Source organism: Microtus ochrogaster, linkage group LG5, assembly GCF_000317375.1.
Source record: "Microtus ochrogaster isolate Prairie Vole_2 linkage group LG5, MicOch1.0, whole genome shotgun sequence".
Lineage (NCBI taxonomy): Eukaryota > Metazoa > Chordata > Mammalia > Rodentia > Cricetidae > Microtus > Microtus ochrogaster.
The window spans coordinates 33,692,000-33,718,431 of NC_022031.1; the positions used below are offsets into that span (position 1 = coordinate 33,692,000).

General features: G+C 37.9%; 1 protein-coding gene across 2 annotated transcripts in view; it reads right to left on the reverse strand.

The window, feature by feature from the left end:
* The window catches only part of Lingo2 (leucine rich repeat and Ig domain containing 2), a 1,024,105-nt gene that overhangs the window by 333,871 nt on the left and 663,802 nt on the right, over window positions 1–26,432 (reverse strand). For both annotated transcript variants that reach the window (XM_026786729.1, XM_026786730.1), the window contains exon 5: window positions 16,783–16,815. The gene's annotated coding sequence lies outside the window, so the exon portion shown is untranslated. The remainder of the gene's footprint in view (window positions 1–16,782; window positions 16,816–26,432) is intronic.

Genomic DNA, 26,432 nt, shown 5'->3' on the forward strand with positions numbered 1-26,432 from the left:
ACACACACACACACACACACACACACACACACACACAGAGAGAGAGAGAGAGAGAGAGAGAGAGAGAGAGAGAGAGAGAGAGAGAGACATCATGGTGCAATACTTGACATTAGACAATATTTTACCCTGAACAACTGAATTGTAAGAAGGTATCACTATTTGATTCAATAAATTATCATTTTGTTAATAGTCTATGGTATCATTTAGAGATAGGTTCTATAACAATTGTAGCTGTATGCCATTGTTTTAAAAAAAATGCCAAGTAAAAATAAGTGGTCACATTTTCATGGCATGTGGATTCTACAAAGGATTTCTTTTGGTTTTGTTTTGTTTTAGTTGTTGTATAGGGGTTTGTCGGTGTGCTGGATAGTTTTGTGTCAACTTGACACAGGTTAGAGTCATTTGGAGGGGGATACATCAAGTAAGAAAAAATCTCTCCCTAAAATCAGGTCATAGGGTATTTTCTTAATTGGTGATTGATGTAAAAGACCTAGCCCCTTGTGAGTGATGCTATCCCTGAGCTGATGGCACTGAGTTCTACAAGAAAGCAGGCTGAGCAATCTATGAGGACCAGACCAATAAGCAGCACTCCCCCACAGCCTCTGCATCAGCCTCTGCCTCCAGGTTCTTGACCTATTTGCTTTCCTGTCCTGACTTCCTTTGATGATGGACAGCCACAGGGAAGTGTAAGCTTTTTCTCTCTAAGCTGCTTTGGCCATGGTGTTTCGTCACAGCAATAGCAACCCTATTTAAGACAGTTGGGGAGCCTCTTTTAGACATGGTCTTGAATTCCCTATTTTAACCAAGGTTAACCTTGACCTAAAGATCTTCCAGTGTTTCCCTGGAGGGCAGTGATGAATGGCTTGTGACACCAGAGTTGGGTGGATTTTTCAAACTCTTCACATGGAATTTTTCTTCACTGTTCTCAGTGAATCATTTTACTAGGGAATCAGTACATATTATTTCAATAATCAAATAATTTCAATAAACTGATAACATTTAAAGTATATATGCCTCTATGGCTATAAAAGGATAATTTAATTGATCTTTTACAAAGTACAGGTGTTTTTAATAATGCTTTTAATTCTGAAGTAATTTATAAAGAGGATTGATTCAGAGTAAATTAATTTATGTCTATGTAGATCAACAGGTTTACATCAAAACAATCAACATTTTTAGCTTTAAAGCAGATGGTTAATAACTATAACAATAAAATGTATCAGTGTTTTTTTCAATGTGCTAGCCACAGTTTTAATTAACTTGCATTGACTATCTCACTTAGGCCCGATAGCATCTTGATGAACGTACTGTCATTCTCTCCAACTTCAATGAGGAAACTGGAATATAGGAAGCTCCCTGCCTTCTGCAGGGTCACATAACTACCTAAGAGATTACAAATGCGGAAGGAAGCCTGGGGCCAGGTTCACCTTCATTTCATCGGTATTTTCTGTCTTGAAACAACAGTGTTAACTCATAGCCGAGTCTCATCATTTTTTCAATGCGTCATCCAAAAGGTAAAGAATAGTTAACTGTGCACCATGCTCAAGATACACCGATCTACAAACAATCTTCCCACAGTTCTCAGCTGAGAGATGATTTAATAAAGCAGGTCAGGATCCAAAGACATATCTTCTAGGTTTTACTGACAGGAAAGGGGGCTAGTTGGACCTCACGGCCCCTGGGAGATGTCATGTGGACCACGGGCAGAAAGTGCAAACTCTCATTTCCTGTTTCTTCATTATAAAATGAAGATGATGATGATGGCAATAGTAGTACTCAATATTAATGTGATACTGCAATATTAATGTAAAAGCCTTGTGTGTGGCCCATGGAGACCTGTCTATCAGTGTAGCACAGAAAACCCTCTCCGGGTTAACAATAAGTTCGGCTGCTTTACGTGACTCCTAGCGCATGCCTGTATGAGTCTAGGAAACCTTTTTATTCATGCAGAAGGACATTATTTAGGCTGATCTCCTTGTTTTGTAAAGGTTGAATCCAATTGCTGTTTAGGGGGATCTGTGTGGGTCTGTTCGTTCTCATTAGCCCATGTCAAGCCTTGCTAATTCCAGATTGTTTTGAGACACCAGGGACTCCAAGGAGATTCACGGAATGCAAATTTTCTTGTGCTAGATGCCCTTGAAAATCATCACTTTTGCTTCCTGGTCCTCTGCCTAGCCTAAAAGCGCGTATAAAGGAACCACTAAAACACTTTCCAGGTAGCCTTTGCATGGTTGGTCAGGGCGCTCACCAACTCAACCCGCTGCGGAGGATAGGCAGACGGAGGGACTGAGAATGTTTCCTTTAATATACAAATTCCTGTCATTTTGAGGGCTAGTCAGAGCTGTTTTGGTCATGTTTAACCTTGAAGGATCCTGTTAATAACTACACAGATGATACCACAGCCTCCAAAGAAAACTTCCTTATGGATAGAAGGGTTTCTGCAGCAAATTACTAACCATTTTCTTAACTTCTAAATACAATACTAAGATTGCTGGTTCCAGAGTGACAGCGTCTCCTCCACACATATACCTGCTCTAACCCTGCCCATTATGTCATAAGAGTACACGAGACAAATTGACTTCTTAACACTATAAAGCCAAAGTGCATTTTTGCATGTGACAATTTTGGTGGCAGAATTCAGGTTTGCTTATGGAACATGCTACAAAATTAACATCTTGAAGGCAAAAGGGAGTTTCCATAAATTTTGGAATCCATAAAGATATAAGGCACATGCAGACACGAGATGTATAGCTAGGAATTGAAGATGTTGAGTCATTTAGAATTCACAGCAGAGGCTAACTGGGTAAGACACAGCACTTGGATTGACCATGGTTGTTTGAGTTTGCAGGCATGCTTCCAAATTTGAAACAGTCACATGAGGGGACAGGGAGATGGCTAAGTGGTTTGGACCAGTGGTTGTGCTTGCAGCGGACAGGGGCTTGATTCCCAGAACCCTCACGGTGGCTCACAACAGTCTGTTACTTGAGTTCCAGGGGATCCAATGCCCTCTTCTGGATTCTGTGGGCACTGTACACTAGTTGGTGTACATACACACATGCAAGCAAAACACCCATACATACAAATAAAAATAAGTTTAAAAAAGAAAAAGAAACAATTCTATTAAAGACACAAACCTGCACAAATTAGTGTACTGCATTAGTTGGGTCTGGGACCTGAGGCAGGAAGTTAAGGTAAGTGACTATAAGTGGGTGTGGATTTTGATTTTATTCCTTGGTCCTATTGTAAATGGGTTACTTATTCTTTGGGGGCTTCAGACAAATCTCCAACAAAGCATGTACATAAAAAATTCTCTCCCTGTGTTTTAGTAGGAGAAGTTTACAACTGTGGTTTTGTACAACTATGGTTTTGCAACTTGAGTTGCAAACTACTTAGCACAATGACCAGGAAATGATAGTTCACAAAATGTTGGTCTTTGGTGAAGCCAACAAATGCCACACAAGATGTATTCCGTTGACTATGTATACTTGCTAGGCACTACAAATATTTGCTCAAAAGAGAGTAAAAAGAAAACAAAATCTCATTTTCAGACATAGTAGCATTATTTTCTCAGCCTGGTAGCCCAAGAAAGAGCTCAATTTTGCACTCTTACCCTGCATTTGGGTTTGGTAGTGGTGGTAGGGAAATAAAAGAATAGTTGATGACCTAAGAAATAAGCAACCATTAATCTCATCCCTGCAAAGTATGTCCTCTGTAATGACCTTTACAACTTACAAAATTAAACATAGAAACAAATGGCTCCCTTCCATTCCATAACTGAGGGGTGCAGAGGACATTAATGCACCAACAGTGTTTTAAACTTCTCTGGCAAGCATCTCTGATGAGTTCTAACTTTTCCTGTCATTCCATCCTGCTGTATTTTTTTAAAATGCTGAATGCCCCAATAAAGAATGATGAGGTGACAAGGTTTGACTTGCTTACTCTGTCTGGAAGAATCAAAAGTCACAACTATGTAGTCTTGATTTTCACATATTGTTTTGAAGATATTTTAAATATATTTTTTATAATTTTATTGTTGGGTCTTTTTCCTTTTGTAAAAGGCCTCTTTTCTCATTATTGTCTATTATCTTCCTCTTCTGCCACCAAATTCCTCTTCTTCTCGAGTCCTCCCCCACTCCCCCCGCCTCTGTGTGTGTGTGTGTGTGTGTGTGTGTGTGTGCGTTACTGCATTTAATTAGGGTAGCATGCTGAAGCATGGCTGAGGGATTAGTTTGACTGGGAGCAAAACACATATGATTACATCAGCTTGCTTTTTGCTAGAATGTGAAACTAGAATATAATTAAGCTAATATATTTTCTTACTTCAGATGTATTTTTTATGGAAAACTTTATAATCTAGATAGACTAGATCATGCATTTATGGGTTTTTCAAACTTCAGAAGACCAAGAAACTGAATCCAGAGAGCTTGAGCGATTCCCTAAGGCTGAATTTTGGATCTACTTTAGAGACTGTACTCATTTCTATTTCTTCCCTGATGGACCTCATAGGATGCTTGATTTCCCAAGCGGGGAAGAGTGTTGTTGACTTTGGGTATGGTAGACAAGTAGGACCTGCTAGGAAAGAGATTCCACAGAATCAGGATATATAGGGCAAGCCAAGGGAATAAATAATTTGAGAAAAATCTCCGGAGAACATGAATGTCAGATTTGAAGCAATATTTTTCTGGACTGGTGGTTATGGGAAAGCATGAGAGAGACACTGTCAGTCCCCTCAATACTTCTGGAGGGTTAAGTAATGATTGCACTGCTTTGCATCAGAAAGCGTTGAATAAATCTAGACATTAAACGCAAGTCAAAATTATATAATTATAGGTGAGCAATAAGAAAGACCAAGAAATGGAACAGCAGAAGCTAGCCTGTTGGAAAAGTGACTTGTCTTTAAACTGTACTCTGATGTCATAATTAAGGTAAAAACAAGTCTTTGGAAAATTCTGACAACATTAATTTGGTTCTAATATTTCTGGCATTGGAGCAAAAGATGAGGTGTCTGCAGCATTTTCATTTTCCGACTATGAGCTCCAGGGAACTGTTTATGACCATGGTCAGAGTGTTGAATTTAGCATCTCCCTTCACATGTCTTGTTCTAAGCCAGTATAAGTATGTGGTTACGGTAATAACCCCAATTGAGTCTCCACGACAGGTCAAGCATAGTAAACAGATTACCCTCCTTAATATTCATGAAGCCCCTAGGATGCACCCCTCATTTTATGCATGAGGAAACTTAAGTTCAGTAATTTTAAGCAACTTGTCCAAAGGCACACACAATAATAGAAGAACTGGGACTCCAATCCGGATCGCTTACCCCCACAGCTTCCGTTCCACTGACTCGCAGCCCAGAAGTGAATAAAATAGTCATAGACCATAGAAGCAGCAAAAAAAAAAAAAAAAAAAAAAAGGAGGGTTGGAGAAAAGTGCGAAGAAACATCAGAATTGCCATGGAAGTGACAGACCAGCCCTCTCATGGTATGTGGTTCCAATTGCATTGGTCCAATAGGTATCTGTTTTCTTTGGCCACCAGTACCAGACATGCAGATAGCAACTGTATTAGCTAACAGAAAACTAGATTTCTTTGGACATTATTTGGCCTTCTTCAAATGGGCATTAATAAGTGGCACTGGTGGCATGAGCTAGTCAGACCAGACTATTAGCCCATACTCATTTGAACAGAAATTCTCAGTTACATCAAAATGGTTTATAGCACTCTATCTGATCTTACCTGCTCAGGTTTCTATTTTCTATTCGGTGGGTGTCCTTGAAGTAGACAAGAATTTTTGTCTGGCTTTGAATCAAATGAACATATTTAAGTAATTTAAGATATAATAAAAAATATTTTAGGTGACTAAAATATTTGAGATGATATTTAATACCTAGTAAGGTAATGATTTCTGCAACTTTTGTAAGCTCAGATTCCTCTCCTAGAAAGCATTTAAAATTCCAAAATATCTTCTAAGGCTGAAAGTGTGTTCACTGTTACATGATATGTATTTGAAATTCTTAGCTATAACTTGCATGGACATTAATGCCTTAATCTGTGCTTCTTACATAGAAGATTGATTTAGCCACAATGCTTTTTTATGTTGCACACAGTGGTAGATTTTATAATCTTGTATTATATATACTAGATTAATATATATTGCATATATAATGAGATAGGTTTTGTAAGCTACTTAGCATGATGGCTGGCATATAGTAGAGGCTCAAGAAATATTTCTCTCCTGGTCTCACACCCCTTTATACTGTGTAACCCCTCTTTACTTTGGCTTCTAAACCATGCTAACTTGTCTTCTTTGTTGACTTGGCACCAAATAGGAGATGGTTTTGAAGTTACATTTTCAGTAATCAAAGCTTACACATGGACATGTCTATTGTAATTATATTCATTATGCAGAAAATGTGAGGCATCTTTTTATTTGCTCTTTGGGAAGCTGACTGTGATTCCCAGGGGTCATAAAGATACCAAGAGAAACACTACCCTGATTTATTTCCTTTATATCTTAAAATGCTCATAAATCTAAGCTCTGCAGGAGACCGTCCTATTAAGCGAGTCCTTGGATGTAGAATATCGGCAGATAACGTTTTGAGGTGTTTTGTTTGAGTAGACATAACAACCTGTTCTAGGAGTGAGAAGGACATATTACAAGAAATTGACAGAAAATGATTTTTCATTCTGTTTTTATAAATGTCTGGTTTTGTTTCAGGTGTTTTGTCTGGTCTGAGCTCTACCTAGTGATGCTTGCTTTATTTTTTTTTCTCTATGTTGTTTTCCAACTGTGATGCCAGGTAAGATGAATGCCACAGTCAAAGTGGCCTCATACTGCTAAAACTGACATCAAGCACTTCTGGTGGTCACTGGGAAACAGTATGGCTTTGTTTTGTGTTTAATGTCTAAGATGTGTTGTCTGCTGAGGTACCTGCCATTTGATGCAGCCTTATAATCTTCCTCTTTATTGCTTGTCTGGCAACATCATCACACTGACTTCTTGGTTTAAATCTTGTTCACTCCCATAATATGAAAAGACAAGAGAATGTCCCTGAAGATATAAACTTAGTCTCGTACTGTAGACGGATTTTTTCCATGTGCTTTTTCTTGAAACAAAAATTCTTTTATTTCAACAGAAAAGGAGACTATTTCTTTGCCTCTTAAGGAATACGTGTTTTAATTGTCCAGATGTGCAAGATGTCTACAGAATAATCCCTGCAATTCTTGCTGGAAAAGGCAAACAAGAAAATGAACATTCTCCTTGATTTGCGTATTTTGTTCATTCAGATAGCATCTATTGGGGTCCTGCTATAAGCCACAAAGAGCTATGTACTGTCAATACCAAAAGGAGTGAAACGTTTTATCTGAGAAACAAGTAGAAAAGGTAAACTCACGGCAACAAAATTATCTTACAACCTGTTAAGTGCTTTGCTAGGAGTGTAAATGACGTCGTGGAATACAAAGCATTCTAGTCTGGGAATCTAACACATGGGAGTGTTAGTTGGCTTCCCAGAATGGGGAGAGAAACCTGAATAGCCTCAGTAAGTGAGTGTCAAGAAGCAGAAAATGGGGAAGGGAATGCATAGTGAGAGAGAATGTGGAATTGAGTGTGGTTAAAGCAAAGAGATCTTGGTCCAAGTTAGAACTGTCACTTGAGTGAGATTGGGAAAATTGTCTGTGAATTGCAAAAGGCAATTGCTGCATCCCCTCACGTAAGGGCTTGAAACCATGTTTCTATTCAGTTAAAAAGGCCTCCTGGGCTGTGTGCGTGTGCGTGCATGCACGAGTGTGTGTGTGTGTGTGTGTGTGTGTGTGTGTGTGTGTGTGTGTGTGTGTGTGTATGGAGGTAGCAGGTGAGGAGAAAGAGGTCAGTACAAAAGGGATAAAGGCAAAGCAGAAGACAGGGAGATGTCATGGCTACAGGAAATGGGGGTGGTTTGGGGTTGGTCTCTGTACCGGTGTGGTGGCTGTTCCTTTCATTTCTGAGTTAAAGATTAGGACAAAAGCAACAAGGTTTGGCAAGGTTCAAAGGAAATTCCCACCTGAGCTTCTCTTTCCTTGTCCTTTGTGTGTGTGTGTGTGTGTGTGTGTGTGTGTGTGTGTGTGTGTTTCCCCTATCAAAAATGGATCCTGTCTGAGACAAGTTCAGAGGGTTTTTAAAGGAGAAAAAGAAAACAATGGGGTGAGAGTGTACGTAAGAGAGGGTCCACATGGGCGAGACAAGGAAAGTCCTATGTTTATGATAAAATGAACCCTCCTCTAGTACGTTCCCCAGAGACCGGCTCTGCTTTTAGAGTGGGCGGCCCTTTATTCTCAGTGCTCCTGTTTCCCTATACCAGCATGTTAAATGTAGGGCAGGATTTGGTTCAGATTCTCTAATTCTCCTTTCCCCACTTTCTTTAGTGCTTACACTTTCCATGCGTATGTATACATCTTGCCTTTTAAACACAGCGTTTCTCCCAGAGGATATGACACAATGCTTGCATTCCCAACTGTGTCCACATCACCTCCACATTTCTTGATCTGTGGCCTCTGGTTGTGCTCCAGGGACTCTGTGGAGGAGCACTCACTAGTCCCCTGTGCCCTTGGACAGCCTTCTTTTTCTTCCTGTGGTGCTAGAGATGACTCCTTGAACTTTTGCCTTCTTGTATTTATCATTGGATCCCCAGTCCAATTGCACTTGTCCTCAGCAAGACATTTTCAGATATTTAAACTGCTAGCATATTTCAAAAGGGAAATGCAAATCAATGTGGAGGATTTGCTGCTTTGTGTCAGATATTTGGTATCATTCACCTGCATTTGCTTCCTTATAAGGAAAAGAAAATCCAGCAAATATGCACATGAACCAACAAAACAACAGGAAAAGAAGCAATTTTCCTATGGGAAATGGGAGAGCAGCAGGAAAATTATAATTTTATATTAAATACACTTAAATCTAGCTGATATTTTCATAAGATAATATGAATTTATCATTTAAAAAAGTCAGATAATGTCAAAATAACAGTAATAATAAAGTAGCAACAATGCATAATAATAGCTTCCACATCCCCTTTGCCAAGGCATAAATGAAGTGTGAGCATCTTTCCCACAAAGGTTCACAGTGATGCGAGCTTGGTCTACATTGCAGTGCTGTTGGGACATGACAGAATTTCTGGTAGATGAGGACCACTGAGAGCCACTCTGGGCGCTGACAGTGATGTTCATTCTAAGGGTCTGTAGGAAACCAGTTTCTCTTTCTTTGTTCTAAGTGTAGACTGTTTCACACATGTGTGTACTCCTGCCCCGACATGCTGTCACCTGCTTCCCTCAGCAGAGGCCAAGGCAAATTGAGATCCCTGCCCTCAATCATTAAACTTCCAGGCTGCTCAGTGAAAGAAACCTCTTTTCTCCATCATATTAATTGTCTGATATTTTGTTATAGCGGTAAGCTGTCACTCTCCTCTCACTCCCCTGCAGTTGTTTATTTTGATAACGTTCTTTAAATTGCAAGAACAAAATCATTATTATCATCAATTTATAAAACTGAAAGTGAAATTCAGCTACCTCAATTATACAACCACACAAAAAGGAATGGTTATTATAACTTTAGTTAAATTTAATCATTTTCACTGTACCATGACTCTAGGAATATTTCTAGCTAACCAGTGTGATGCTTCATAAATATATTTCCATGTTTTTGTCTTCCATAGCACCAATAATTGCCTTGATTCATAGCCTGCATGAGATCTGGGACTCTACCAAACTCCTAGCCTGAATTCTCCCACAGAACTGAAAACTTCCTCTTAGTCTGTAGGCATGCACAGCTCAAGGTCTGTGGTCTGCTGCTGTTGTGTGTAGGTGTGCTACTCACCTCCCAGAGCATCTGCCTCAGTACTTTGCATGGGATGTTCTGGAAAGCTCACTGGTAGTGGGGAACATACTCTGGCAAGCAGGGATATCTGTGCTTCTATATATACTGGGGTATTGGAAGACATTTCCTGGGTAGTATTTCCTTCTCTCTCTTGGTGGAACGTGTCATGTCTTCAGAGCATGAATTGTCACATCCATAATTGATGCTGAGGAATCACAGTGTGTCTGGCACCTCCTTTCTCTTTCTTCTATCTCCGGCTGCATAGAGGACATTCTCTGTCTATTTTGTTCTGAAGTTTTATGATGACACGTTGTCCTCATTTGTTGGTGGAGAACACTGGCCCTTGAAGCCTGGAAATCCTATCTAGATTCTAGAAGTCAGTTTGTAGTTATTACTAGTTATCATTGCCCTCTGCTCACCTGCTAAACTGGTCTGACTGCAGTGCTGGGGATTCAGAATCATTGTCTTTGCTGAAGATTTTCCTGGTCTCTCTTAACCATTGTCTCATTCTTCTCCACCCTCTGCATGGTCTGCCTCCATACACTTCCAAGATGCACCATTTTCTTATTATTTACATATTTTATATTTTAATTTTGAGAGCTTTAAACTTTTGCTTTGTTTTCATTATAGTATCTTATTTTATTTTGGAGAAGAGGATGCCTCCTAATTTGAGGGCATTACATTTTTTCTAAATCTTTCTTCCCAGGTTTCTTTTTTCTCTTTGTATTGTTTTCCTTCTTTTATGGAAATAGTTCCCTCTTTGTGATTTAGAAGACCCAAAAAGCAACTGGTCCATGATTGGGATCTACCAATTAATAAACCCAGCACAGCTCCCAAACAAAACAAATCAAACCAAAACAAGCACACCGAGATGTAATTTACTGGAAGAAATGAATGTGTCTGTGTCTGAGCATCTCTCTCTCTGCGTGTACGTGTTTCTGTGTCTATGTGTGTTTCTGTGTCTGTGTGTCTGTGTCTGTTTCTCTGTCTCTGTGTGTGTGTGCCTGTGTCTGCATTTATTTTTCTTCTGGGTTCAGAGTCTCCAGAAGAAGAGTCTTCCATTTTCCTAATTCGGATACTTAAGACTAGCTCTCACAGTTCTGAAAGCGAAGTTGAAGAGGTATGGTAAGACCTAATTTTTCAATAACAATACTGGACTCATTCATTCATAGTCTGTGGGGAGTCAAAGAAGCCCTGAGTCAAAGTGTAAGGATCAGATGATGTCCTGACTGAGTGAGTATTATTACAAGGGACCAATTCCTCAGACTCACAGACATTCTCAAAGCTTTCTTTAGTTCAGGTCAGGTAACTGGTGAATCTTTGAGTATGCAGAAAGCAGCAGTCTTTCTGTTCAGCTGTACACAACCTGAGACTGATGCAATACAGACACCTTCCACAAAGACTGTCTAACCCCTCCCTCTCATGGCATGCATTATAAATTTGCTGAAGTTCTAGGTTGCTCTGCATCTGGTGTCGCTCCATCAGGGCAAACATGGCTCATCTGGCCCCAGCTTTTCTATACATGTGCTCATATGCATTTCTTCATTTCTTCTGTCAAATCAAGTTACCAGTATCAAGACATGCTGAATGCAATACTAGTCTTTTATCTCACAAGTCTCAGAGAAATTGGCAAAGGGTTTTGAATCGGATTTGCTGTGTGAAAATGAAGATGTGGGGGTCAATTGCTCCATTTTTAGACTTTCAGCTTCTATTATCAGTGGTCAGCTACTTTTACAAACCTTGCCTTCAATATGTCTGATCCCCAAGCTATTTAAAGGTTCAGCAATTCAAATACTTACTGTTTTTAGGCATGTTTCTGCTGCAACTATCTACTCTGTGGGGATAAGTGACCCTTCTGTATCCATTTTCCATTTTTAAGTTATCGTGTGATATTAGGTCTAATTTCACCCAGTTCCTGTACTCTGGGTGTATATGGCTACTCAATTCCTAATTCTAATTTTATCTAAGTTTTAGAGGAAGTGGAGACAGAGGCTGTAAGTGAATTCATTGCCCCATCTTTTATTCTTGTAGCCTCTAGGTAGCTCCTCCAACAATAGCATGGTCCTAAGGCGATCACCATTCTTATTTGTTACAAAATCCACATAACTACATAACTGAGAGATGATTTTACCTTCAGATATATGTAGCATTCCCACAATCTGCTTTTCTCTCCTTTTCTCACAGATAAACCAGAGATATATGACAAGATAAAATCAGAGAGGATGGAGAGAAAAAAAGGAAAGGTTTAGGCAAAGAGACAAGGTTCAACTATATAATCTGTTCTAAAAAGTAGAGAGAAGACAAGTGGCAACAACTAAGGATTAAAAAATATTTATGTTTGGATAAAGATTCAAAACATTTCCAGTGTGAAAAAATTGAAAGGTTATAAAAGAGATTTATGAAGAACTTGCTTTGAGTTATCAATTTGACCTTTTTTTAAAAAAAGATTTTTGAAGTCTTCAAATCAATATTAAAGTTCTCTTTAATTCATAGTCATATATAATTGGTGCTTTCTTGAATGACGTTCTGTGTATTTTGTAGAACAAAAGAGGTTATTTATAGTCTTCTAAATTCATAATGTTCAAATCTAAACACAATCCTGTCAATGTGAAAATTTTAAACATTTTATCATGGAAAGAAGAGCCACATCCTCTTTTAAAAATGCAGGAAAGACCCAAGGAAATTAGATTTAGATTTTGTGGGTCTAGATTTTGTTAGGTGAAGACAAAGACAGATTCAAATTAAGATAGTTGAGGTAAATTTTATGTCTAAAAAATCAATGATTTATAATAAAAGAAAATTAATTTCCCTATTTTTAAACATTTTTTTCTGCATTTTAAAAAAATGTCCATTCATTTGGTGTTCATCCTTTGAGCCGTATGGTTATCTCCCAAACATACATGCTTTCAATGGGCATTTTCTTTTCTCAGCAGATGCCCAATAGTTTAAATGCCACGTAATTGATGTTATATTTCAAATCATGGTTTTGTTTGGCAAGCCAACTGTAGTATCACTGAGCTACACAGCAGCCCCAAATCAACATTTTTATGTAACTCATTTGAATTCCCTCTTCCTCACATAAATCCTAAAATACAGATGTGTAAAACAAAAAGGCAAATCTGGTTTTCTTTGGTTGCTTTCTGATCACCTTCAGAGATCCCTGCCCCACCCCTGCTGCCATTGATCATCTACAGTGAATTAATAAAATTGAGTAGGCTAAAGACAGAGATATTCAGTGTTCTTGACCAGGTTTAGGGTCATAATGAAACTATACAACATTTGTTCACATGTGGTAAACGTAGAGAAAAATGACACCCATCAACTCTACCATCAGATAAGTCAGAGTCAGAAAAGAGAAAAACAATGGCTCAAGAGATGCTTCTGAATGGAGACAATTTCAGGCAAGCAGTTGGCATGGAGTCTAGAGTTTGAGATTTTCATCCCCTAATGCCTTCTCTTGTTTACTTTCTGGTCTGGATATTCCATTATAAGTAGGTTGTTGAGCTATATGATAGCTATTTATCCATTGTCTGTTCTATAATTTAGAAACTCATAATTCGCTTCTGGGGGCCTAGGTTTTGCCTCTTGAAGACAAATACAGACTTAAATCAAGTGAGTTTAGGTAAATTTTATGCGCAAAAATACATGATTTCCTTTGAGAAGAAGAGTGTGACATTTTATGTGTCTAAGAGAGCCAATAACAATATTTGTGTATATATATATATAAATATTTGAGAGACTTTATACACTTAGACAATACATCAGGCAGCCTCAACATTTGGGACTCTTCAAATATTCAAGCGTCCTGGTGGTGATTCGGAAACTGTCTAGAATCCCGCCCCTTTCAATTTCTCTCCAATACATTGCACTGTGAAGGATCAGAGTCAGTCATTTCAACCCAATGATGTTTAAATTATTAGAGAAGTATTGTCTGAGAACATTTAGTTTACCCTAAGAAATTACTATCATCTTGTAGTTAGTAAAAACAAATAAATATTTTTGCACAGTTTCAGAGGCTAGGAATTCCAAGATTATGGGGTAGGCTGTCATGGTGTATGGTAAGGGTTTGCTGAATCCTAAACAAGATCTGCTGTGTCAACACATGGTATGGAACCTATTTCTGCCTTGTCTTCCCAACGTGTTCCGATATCTCCTACCTTACCTTGAAGAGCTGGACTTGGAGAGCTGGACATATGAAGTGGGGGTATACACCATCAGATGAAATAGCTATCAGTGTACAGCTATGCTACACTTCCATAAGATGTGCTTAGATAAATATATTTTTCAATTTCCCAAGTGTCCAGTACTATCTTTTTCACTTAAATTATTTAACCTGCCACACACCGCGTCTCCCATCTGTGCTCTATGCGCTATAATTCAGTTCGTGAGCTTCGGACGAGGGGCTGGAGATTGAGGAATCACGCAGAGACAGACCAACACAAGGACCTCCAATCATTGGTACAAAAGCCATTCTTTAATAGCACCATGGAGGCTTAAATACCCTGTAGTCAATGGCCAACAGGTGAAAATCTCATCTTCTGATCCTCTAGGCAAAGCACAGGTTTAGTAACTCCAATTAGATAGTTCTAGCAGGGAAGAGCAGCTGAAGGCCAGGACTCAATTATTCCCAACATCAACCCTTAATGCTTTCGATTATAAGAGGAAATAGTATTATTTTTTCCATTATCTAAAAGGGGTAGTCTGGCTCAACAGAAAATCCAGTCTTGATGCATTTCTATGCTCCTGAGCAGTGTCTGTGGATATGAAATGTATCTGGCAGCTCTTGAAGCTGGCCAATCTCCTTTCCCAAGCCAACGGTGGAGATTCACTTGCTTCACTAAGGCAGACTGAACAAAAGGGAACGTTTTCACTTAAATTCTTGGTTATGTTCATACTTTGAGGCCCTTTAGTAAAGGGCTTCTGGTCCAAGGGCTTTTGGTGTCTTGGAGCTAGTTTGACACATCTCTTCAGTCTCAACCAAGGGAGTATTGATTTCCTAGCCTATGCTGGTATACATGAAAACAAGACGTACACAGATGCCTATGTACCTCACAAAGAGGAATAGGTACTTATTTTTATTCCTTAATATTTTCTCTCTTCTTATGTCCTCAGACTTATTATTCCTTCATGCTTTCTTAGCTAGAGAAGAATGATTCTCAACATCTATTAGCGTTCATCTGTATTCTACCAATCTGCAGTCTCCTTGCTTCTTGTTAGTTCTCACAGTATCAAGAAAGAGGGATGTCAACACACACAGGCCCAGCCATGCTGATTTCAGAGACTGAAAACCTGACACCAAGTTTCTTTCCTTCTGTTTTTCCTACACCTTGCTGTTACCTTTTCTTTCTTTAGCAAAAACAAAACTTTTATTTATTTCATCCACTATAGTCACAGTTACCAAAGTTTTCTGTCAAGAAAGCAAGGCACATGCAGCATCCATAATAAGATATCACAAATGGATGGACAGTCCCGAGTTATGTCTATTTTCACATGGGAGAAATATATTATCACATAAGGAATGCATCTCTGGAGGTGAAAGAAGATAAAGTGGGGCCAGGAGAGAAGTTTCCTTTAGACAGTGAAGTTGCTGCTTGTCTGCAGTACAGTGTGAATGGCAAATGTAATACAGCAATGTGATGAGTAGTGACTGTCACTCATGTGTTTTTATGACGTAATGAAATGACTTGTAAATATATTGTCTCTCTTAATTTATGCAAACCTTTTATTCTTTTCATTTCTCAACTGAGCAAATCAGGGATTGCAGGTGTTAAACTGTTCAAAGACCGATAAATAGTACATCAGCAAATAGACTTCAAATCCAAGCACACTGTCTGGGATCCCAACTCTCTACTGCCTTGCAGTACTGCAATTAGATATATTGATGACCGAGGTGATTGAGATGATTTTTTTATCAAATTAAATTGAATTAATAGATTGATATGGGAGTCCCTTCTTAATTCTGACAGTTCTTAGCGAACACGCCTTTGATGGCAAGATTTCTACTAAATGCTACAAGATTTTATGTGTGAAGGAGTAAGGGAATCAAATGTAGTAATGAGATCTATAAATGCTTTAATGTTTAGTCAAATAAAGTAATAGCAAAATTTCTTAATTAAAATAGCACTATATCGCTCCATTTAAAATTAGCCTCTAGTATTAGTCTCTACTCACCCTTGCTTAACAGACAGTTTTTAGTGTCTGACTCCCATAGAGATTGTGCAATCTACTGGTACCATACTTACATATAAATAAATATTTATGTTATGTTTGTACATATTAGAATTTTATGGAAATATAGTTTGTACTGTCAATTAGTAATTTATCCTGATATACAAGCACAAATACACAATAGCCAAAAATAAGCCATAGATGGACATTAAATATGTATAAAATACTTCATTAATTTAAATAAAATAGTTATTATCATGCAAAGGAGTTAAAATTATTTGAGAGTAGACATATGAACACAGATAAACAATGTTGAAGACATCATACTTACTTGTCAGCTATAACAAAATCAAGGATCCATTATAGTAGGTAAGGGTTCTTATTGAGTTATCAGGCAATGTTAGAAAAGGGAGAACCAATAAAGTTTGGATAGAAGGAATTGCAGTGATGTAGTCCTGTATGCACTGTGCATTCAATGAATATCATTAATAAATACATATAAAAGATGGACAAATAAATACAACCAAGCAAGTGGAAAATATTGAATATTTCTATTGATACAATATTGTCAAATTTTTATTTAGCTAATATATTCAATTATAGTGCTCTGCTTTGTTAAAATTTATGTTGTAATTTCTATACAGTGTGGGGAAAATAAAAACATAGTATCCTCTGTTATCCATGAAGAGATGAAGGTATTTGGCTTTGCTACTTGTATACTTTGTTTTATATTGACATGTGCTCAGACATTATGGGAAGTACCAACCTCGAATGCTGCATTTTGCTTCTTTGACTTCATCTAGAAAATGAAAAAGGAAAGAAAAATATTAAAGTTAGAGACAATTGAAGCCATAGACATACTAAAAAAAAAAAAAACGCCATCTTTAAAATAATTTAGTAAAGTTTCTCCATTTTACTTAGCATGAAAACAAACATTTAGTTGTGGAGAAAAAAAAAACACTGGTAAAACTTTCTACTCTAATGATGGGCCTTTACTATTTTGGTAGTTTGCTTCTGTATAATGTCTTAGTGGCATAGCAATTATGGGAATGGTTAACAAAAATGACAAAACAAAACTTTATAAAAAGGAAAATTATACAGACAATGCTTAGTCAACTCATGTAAGTATGTCATCATGATACATTTTTCCATAAATCAGGGAAATACTATTTTTGAAAGACATTGCAATAAACTCTGTTGAATGCTGATCAGAACCACAGACTTCCCATCTTCCTCTTCACTCCACTAGCAGTATGGTCTCCCCTATGGACCAAGTGATTATTGTGTTGTTTGTAATAACTGTTCTACATTCCTTATGGAAATTATAATTATGATGCTGAATATTCAAACTGCAAGCCACATTTCTGAGGGAAATTGTAATTAAGATAATGCAGCATTTCCCGAACTAATGTTTTCAAGTTGTTGTTCTTTTCTTTGAGCAACAGGAAGTGAGGGGAAAACACTGAAATCAAACACCCTTTTGGGATCTCAGACGTGTCTTTAGGCCAAGAAGAGATACTGTTATTTGTAACGTGTCACTACCAGGTTCACATGTGTCACAGACACAGCACACATGCATTTCATAGGGAAATATCTAAATTACATAGGTTTCTTTTTTCTTTTTCTTTTTCTTTTTTTTTTTTTTTTGTTTTTTCGAGACAGGGTTTCTCTGTAGCTTTGTTGCCTGTCCCAGAACTAGCTCTTGTAGACCAGGCTGGCCTCGAACTCCCAGAGTTCTGCCTGCCTATGCCTCCTGAATGCTGGGATTAAAGGCGTGCGCCACCACTGCCTGGCCCATAGGTTTCTTATTTAACTCACACAACCATCTTATGACGTAAGTAGAATTCTGACTTTATAAATAAAAGACTTGAGCCTTTTTTTCAACACCATGATCTGAAGGCTTACAGAGTGTCTGACACATTAATACACATAACATCACCTTACTATTGTCCAAAATTAGTTTTTATATATGTGTAATAAGTTATTTTGCATATAAATAATTTTGTGGAATAGATGTCAATACTTAAGCTTATCTTAATAGATATAGAAGTGAATTTCATTCCCATATTAAGAATATTAGTGCAGGAAATGCTTATAGAATGCACACACATTTTGGCAAAAAGAAATAAAATTTTAAATTATTCACATTAGAAGCACAGACAACTAAATATTCAGATTATAACTCTTCAATGAAGCCACCAATCATAAGGTTCAAGGCCAGTTAACATGAGCCTCACTCAGCAGGACGGGCAGCATGTGGTTTTGACAGCAAGAAGAATGCAAACCACAACCTTTTTATTAATCAGCACAGATCACACCTTCTATGCACAAATCCTTTATGGACAGTTTAAATCTCACAACTGCAATACAAGTGATATTTGTTTTAATTCAATAAATTAAGTTCATCAAATTCATTTGCTTAAATTTGCCAAGTTATCATGTGTTCTTTTATAGCTTGCCACATTGAGTAGATTTAATTAAAAAATAAAAACCAAACAACAACAACAACAACCTAGAGTAAAATTAAAAGGGAACTAAGAAACAAAAGGAACACAAAATAAGAAATAAAATAAAGAAGACTGGAATACATAAATTAGTGTGTTTTCAGAATTTACTCTTGTTACTGTCTTACATCATGCACAATCTTAGAACGTCCAAGATCTACTCATTTTTCAGCTTTATTATATTTCAACTATCTTTTCAAGAAGTCCCATCTGTTTCCCAAGTCATTTATTTTTATCCTTTTAAGACATCTTCTCTATTCCTCAGTAGCTCTCATCTGTTCCATGAAGACCATTTAATGATTTGCCCCAATTTCTCACACATGAGAAAGTAGATGAGCGATCCAATTTAACAGTCACAGGAAGCAGTATTGATCCTCAATTTTAGCAAGATCCTTCAGAACAACCAACCAACCATTTGTCTGATTAGTATTTCAATTACTTTCAACTGAGAAAGAAAAATAACTACATTTGTCTAGACCCCAAACTAATTCCCTAAGACGGTTGGTGAGCCTATTTTAGACAAGGTCTTGAACTTCCTGTTTTAGCCAAGGTTGGCCTTGAACTACCAATCTCCCAGTATTGTCCTCTGGGGAGAGGTGATGGCTGGTATGTGTCCCTATGCCTGGCTGGCATTCAGCATTGTTTAGAACTATAGTTCTCATGTTTATGACATCAATACATAAAGGCACATATTGGTACTGAAGGCAAACGAAATTTTTGAGGTGAACTGAGGTACAGCAGAGGCTAGACAATCATTTTATGTACTCAGCTCAGTACATATGGCATGAACCAGGAGATGCTAACCCTGATTAAGTGACAACAGGACAGTCTTCTAAAGATATGATTGGGGTGAAAGTATAAGTACATGATGAAGCACTTGCCTAAATGTGAGTGACCCTAGGTTCAATCCCTACTCCTCCCAAACAATGGTACAGAAGAAGTGTCTCACAATTGTGAGACACTACTGTAAGGACGTATTTAAATACTTAAAATCAATGACTTTTTCCCCTCTACATCTTCAAAGGATAGGCTATGTGTATCTGGGAACATAGGCAGGGAAATCTGGGTAGTCAATGTACCATTATTCCTGTTGGCTAAGCAAGGAAATTGTTTTCCATTCCTACAAACTGGGCTCTGTGCCTGGAACTACCCTTATTTGCAAAGGGGAATTGCTTTCATGTGGTGACAGAATAGGAGGTTCATTAATCATAAGTTATTGTAGATTTCAAAGAACAATAGTAACTATTTGGATACCCATGGCAAACCACTGGGAATAGAGGCAGAAGCTGCTAAACCATCAAGGGCAAAAACGGGGCTATAGCCACAGAGAGGTGAGGAGATGCCTGGCATTGAGGTAAGCTACCTGTGTCTTTTAAACTTTCCCAGCTTATTTTTAATAAGCTATAGTAAAATACAGTAGCCAGTGTATGTACTGGTGAGAAGGGTTTTAGACTTTTGGCTGGTGTCACTTCACAAGGTGAACCACCGCCATCAGTGGAGATGCTGGCTGAACACAATGAATTCTAGCATGGACGCTAGAGGAAAGATGGTCAGATAATGACAGGAGTCAGCTGCAGTCCTGAGATAATCCCAGAGATAGAGACTGCTTCCTAGTAATCTTCCTCATGAGTAGGCACAAGATGGGATCCCAGCTCTAAGAAGAGAAGTAAACACACCCCACTTCCCTAACGCCTACTTATCTCCAAGAGATGACTACTTGCAAAGGAAAAATTAGTTTTATCCTAGTGAGTTTTACCATAGAGCAGTAGATGTCCATCACAAAATGAACTCAATGGTATCTTTGAAGGCTGTTTGTTTCTTAATGTTTACCAGGGCAGTTTTTGTTGCTGTTGCTACTGCTGTTGTTGTTTTATCCTTACAGGTCATTTGCATATACAGTATTGCTTCCAGTTTTGTGGTTTTTATGGGAATCCTGGATGTGCTGATGTGTAGCTCTCCTTGCTTCTGTATATGTTTCTTGTGCTGTCTCCTGGCTCCTTCTCTTCTCTTTCTTTTGTCTTATTCAGATTTGTTTTTGCTTTATCTTATTCTATTATTATTCAGGAGATTCCTCTTTGTTTTCTAAGGGGAGACAAGGATGTGGCTGCACATGGAGGTGTGGTCAGGAGAACCTCAGGGGATCTTGGGAAGAAGAGATGTCACCAGAATATATTGTCTATAAAAATATCTATTCTCAATATGAGAAAAGTAAGAATTCAAAAGAGAAAAGAAAAAATTCTACTCTCAATGTGAGAAAAATAAGAATTCAAAAGAGATAAGAGAAAGATACGCTTACTCATTATGGTGGCCGCAGGAAAGATGGGCTTCAGGAAAGGTGGCTTTCTAGGATTTGGTATAAGTTATTGTCACATACTACCAACAGATACAAAGCTGTAGATGCTGCAGGCTGTCGTTGTGCTTTTTCTTGAGACCAGTACTCATGCCCTCAGCTGCCCCAGGGAGTGACTGATGGATGTTCAATTTTAACTTCTTCTTCCCAGACTGTTTTTCCCTCTGCCAGAGGGAGTGAAGGTGACCGAGATTTTTCTCCTCCTAAAGACAGCTCCTATGGAACTACTTCTCCTTTGTTTGATTTGAAACACCTACATAGGTGCCTCATAGTGCATAGATCCTGTGTGCATAGTACAATAAACTGCCTGCAATATTATTTCTACTTCAGAAATTGTTAGGGAAATTTATCTAAATCAAGATTACAGAATTCAGGAACATGGCTATGTGTGGCTCCAAAGACCATATCCTTCCCATTATAGCTCCCCATATCCATTTTAGAAAAGCTTAAACTACTTTGCAATGCATTTTATCTATGCAGTAGGTATAAACAATGATGATATACTTAAGACTGTAAATAAAGAGGCATTATTCAAAGCTATGTAATACTGGCAAGTATGTTGTTAGAAGATCAACCTAATTTATATATGACTATTAAATAAGAGGCATTTACTGAGATAAATTAGTAATTATATAGCTATACTGATTTATAATAGCTTATTAAAACATAATGTATACATGAATTTGCACATGTAAGTATGCATGTATTACTATATATCTTACAAAATGTATCTCAAGACTAATGGAAGATTCTTATGACCAAAATTCCTAATTATGCGAGCCTGTTTTAAAAAGCCATATGATGACTTTTAGCAGCTTAATTTTTCTGGTACAAAAAGATTCAAGACTTCTCTGTTCCAGAAATTTGACAGATTAGTTATGGGACAAGGTCTTACATTTTATGCTATAAATGCAAGGGTTTTATCAGGCATGAAATTTAGTCAGAACAGTTTATAGCTCGGTAAAACATTACTCGAGGCAGCTTTTACAATCAGAACACAAGGGTTACCTAATTCTAATGCATTTTTTTTTTCAGAAAATGTGGTTAGGATTTTCTAAGCACTGACCAATGCTTCACTCCATTCTTCAGTTCTATTCCTTTATTTTATCCATCAACTCTAATTCCAGATAAATATTATCATAATTTTTCTATTGAAGTGCGTGTGGCATCAAAGGCTCATTAATATGAATCCAGTATTACCATGGACTTGGGAGAGTTTAAACATAAAAACACATATGAAACATCATATTAAATTCCTCTAAGAAAAATGACATAAGGAAATCCCAAGAGATGTATTAGAAGTGGATGTGCAGTGGGCATTAATTGTACACAAGGAAGGGCTTTCTACTTTTGGGGTATTACTGTCTCAAGCTAATGGATAAAAAATAATGTTTATATTATTTTAATGGGAAATATTTTGAGGGTTTCTCAAATACAAGAGAAAGATTGCAATTGTGGTTATTGGCATGGCATCCCCATGAAAGCTGCATGCCAACTCTGTGCCATATCACATAGCCTTCTTCAGAAACAAGGAACTAATAAAGGACTTACCATGAAGAAGTAGGTTTGGCTTATCATGCTCCACTGAGTGAGTTTTGAATTGAACATAGTACCTGACCTACAGGAACACTTTTAGGCTATTGTTTGCCTAATAATTGATAAGAAATGCTCAGAGTAAATTCTAATTTTATTTCAGAAACATTTGTTTATTAAACAGGTTCACTTCATGTAAACCTATAAGTTTCAGAAAGACAGAAACAGATATTATATCCATCCATTATTGTTGAGTTGGGGGTGTCTTAGCTAAGATCTTTATTGCTGTGAAGAGACACCATGAACATGGCAATACTTATAAAGGAAAAAACATTTAATTGGGGCTGGTTTGCAGTTCAGAGGTTCAGTCCATTATCATCATGGTGGGATATGGCAGGTTGCCGGTAGATATGGTGATGGAGAGATAGCTGAGAGTTCCACATCTTGCAGGCAACAGGAAGGTATCTGCGGTATTGGGCGTGGCTTGTGCATATATGATACTCAAAACACACCCTGAAAGTGACATACTTCCTCCAACAAGGCCATACCTACTGCATCAAAGCCACACCTTCTAAGAGTGCCATTCCCTTTGGGATCCATTTTCTTCAAACCACTGTGGGAAGGCACAAAGATATGTATGGCCTACCTTTAAGTTATTTTGACTGTTAATGTGGTACACCTGAGTTCACCAAGATGCTCTGCAGTGAACAGTATCTTAGATGCAAGGGTAATAATCACATTTTCCCACAACTCCCAGAACAGTACATCGTAACATGCTACATTTAACATCATCACGTTACATGCCAACAAAACAGAAAAAAAGATAAAGAATTCATAACATCCCCCCAACCCACAGATAGACATGTGTGTGCACATACACATATATACAAGCACACCTATATATATGCAAATATACAAACACATAAAAACACACCTACACATACAAATACATGTACCTAAACATACCCATATGTTTCTCCATAGCTTTTTGGTTCCTGTCCTGGAACTAGCTCTGTAGACCAGGCTGGTCTCGAATTCACAGAGATCTGCCTGCCTCTGCCTCCCTAGTGCTGGGATTAAAGGCGTGCGCCACCACCGCGCAGCTTATAGTTGTTTTAGAAAGACAAAAACATCATATTTTGCTTAGAGTACAACATTTCCAACATCTCCAAACAAATAGAGCAAAGTTCATCTATAACCAGACTCTCTGAACATGGTGGACAATGAAGGCTGATGAGAAGCTAAGGACAATGGCACTAGGTTTCGATCCTACTGCATGAACTGGCTTTGTGGGAGCCTAGCCTGTTTGGATGCTCACCTGCCTAGACCATGATGGAGTAGGGAGGACTTTGGACTTCCCACAGGGCAGGGAATCCTGACTGCTCTTCAGACTCAAGAGGGAGAGGGAATGGAGTGGGGGACGGGGAGAGCGGGAGAAAATGGGGGAAGGGGAAGAGGATTGGGGGAGGAGGAGAGGCAAAGGAGGAGGCAGAAATTTTATCAACAATAAATAAATAAATAAAAATAACTTAATAAAGTTCACAATAATATGAATGATAGCAGAAGTTAAGAAGTCATGACTTGAACATGACTGGAGAAGGCATGCAATTTGTACTGCAACATACGAGTAAGTGTAGTAGTGTTTTATGTGGAATTTTGACATGATCTGAGGAAGAATACTGTTTAAAATCTGCCTCAGGGTTGCTGGAGTTTTCCAGAGTTACTTGTTCTTTACAGCAGGGTTTGGGTAACTCCAGGCCACGTGCTCTGGTTACATATTTTCTTTGGTCTCCTGCTACAACAGTACAGTAGCAGGAGACAGTCCCTACAACCTACAGAGAGACTAGACTTACAATCTGACTATGGCAACCCTTGTTTTAAGAGATAGCCAATCCATTCACCCATCTACCAAACACTCACTTATTCATTCATCATTCACCAAGCAATTTAAGAATAGAAAAATTGTCTAGTAGATGGCAGAGGATGATAGTACAGAGATCCAACATGGTTTGTGACTTTGTCTTGGTACCAGGTTCTCCATCAGGACAGTAATAAATTGAGTGATGACTAATGGGATATTTCTGAGATACAAAATTCATGCATTAAGTTTTTGGACCCAATGGTTTCAGTGCATTCTTTGATGTCTAAGATGATTTAAGCAGGAAAGCTTCCTGTAGAAAAGGGTCTTGAGAAAACCACTTCAATGAGAACACACTCCGAAACTGACACGAAAGTGTGCTGAGAATGGAGGAGTGTCAATGTGAGTGAGTAGAGAATGAAAAATAGTCAAATTGGATAAAAAGAAATGGCAGAAGTGAGGCTGTGAAGAAGAGATATGTCTGGAAAGATGAGAAAAGACATATCTTGGACAGCATTCCATGACAAACCTATTATAATATTTTCCAGGAGATTTTGTAGTCAAGCAGAAGCTGAAAGATCTTTTAAAAATGTATTAAAAGTTGAAATTTTGTTAAAAGGCAATCACACAAGCAAAGTGAGGTTTTGGGAATATTGGTAACGGTGTATAGCATGGACTGCTCACAGAAGACAGAGGCTATGTCTGCCTCACAGTGATGTCAGATGGTCACACAGGAGATGGTATGTGGACATGTATACTACAGCTCATATTGCAAAAGCCACCTTTAGTCCTTTTCCAAAATAGTCACCTATTGTCCCCAGAAATCTTTGTCTTTTTTAACATCTTGTTTTTCTCTTAATACAACTACATTTTAATATATAATCATACCACTACATCAGACTGAGAGCATTACAATATAATAAAGGAAGTCTCTAGATTCAGAGAGACCTAGGTAGATCCTAGCAGACATAGTCTTAATAGACAAAACATGGATAAGTTTCTAAATTCATTTGAGTGATCCCCATTTCATAGATAAGGGAACTGAGACGCACATGATTACAAATCTTAGAATTTATTTTGAGAATCAGTGAGATTCCATTTCCTAACTCATAGTCTTCTGATTATCCAGCTATTTCAATATACTAAATTCATCAACAGTTATACTCAAATTATAGAAACATTATCAGAATACCTCAGACACCTAAATTTTAATTTTGAGGATTGGAATGGAAGCTTTCATGGGAAACATTTATTAAATATGTCTTTGCAAAAGAATTGCATTGATAATTATCATCATTAAATGAGATTAGCTAAACAACTACAACACAATGTGGGCTATTAATATATACTCATTTATATTAAGGACAGAAATAATACCCATAGACAGAATGAGCTGAACACTAATGAGGTATACTTCATATTTCCTATTTGCATGTAAGCAATAATTACAGCACGTACTTGAATCTCACAGGCATTCATTTACATGTTATCTACAGCTTTTAATATTTAATTCCATCTAAAATGGTAGTGTCTCTTAGCCCTGTAAAGCATGTGGCACACGTCAGAGGACGCAGCAAAACCTAGAAGTTCATAGTACATGCTTTGCTTTTAAATAGCTTCAGCATGACTCTTCAAACTGCTATAAAATATTTGCCACATTTTGTGGCTTCTGTGCCTTAATTTCCAAATCTGTAAAATAGAGCAAAGAATAAGCTCTGCCCACTGGATTATAAGAAGCATCTAATGAATCATTCAGGCTAAAGTGCTAGTGCCCTGGTTTCACTAAATCAATACTGTCTTTATTTTTCACACTTTTTGTGTATTTCCAAAAACAATGAGCACCTAGGAACTTGCAGAAAAGAGACAGTAGTAATGGAATTATATTTCCACTCCGTAGACTGGTGCTTCTCAATCTCAGTCCATAGTCCAGTTCTCTGGTTCCAGTTCTCACATCAGATTTCTTCATTTGTTCCTTGCTTAGCACAGAGGTTGTTAACTTAGCATCCGCTCACAGTCATTTGCTGGTGGCTTCTGCTGGACCTGCCGCCAGCACTCACACTTTACTTCTACTGCCATACAGAAGACCTCCAACCTCTTCTGTGCATGAGACACTAGATTTCTGCATCTTATTTTCTATACCAGTCTTCTACCCAGAATGCTTTCTGTTCTTG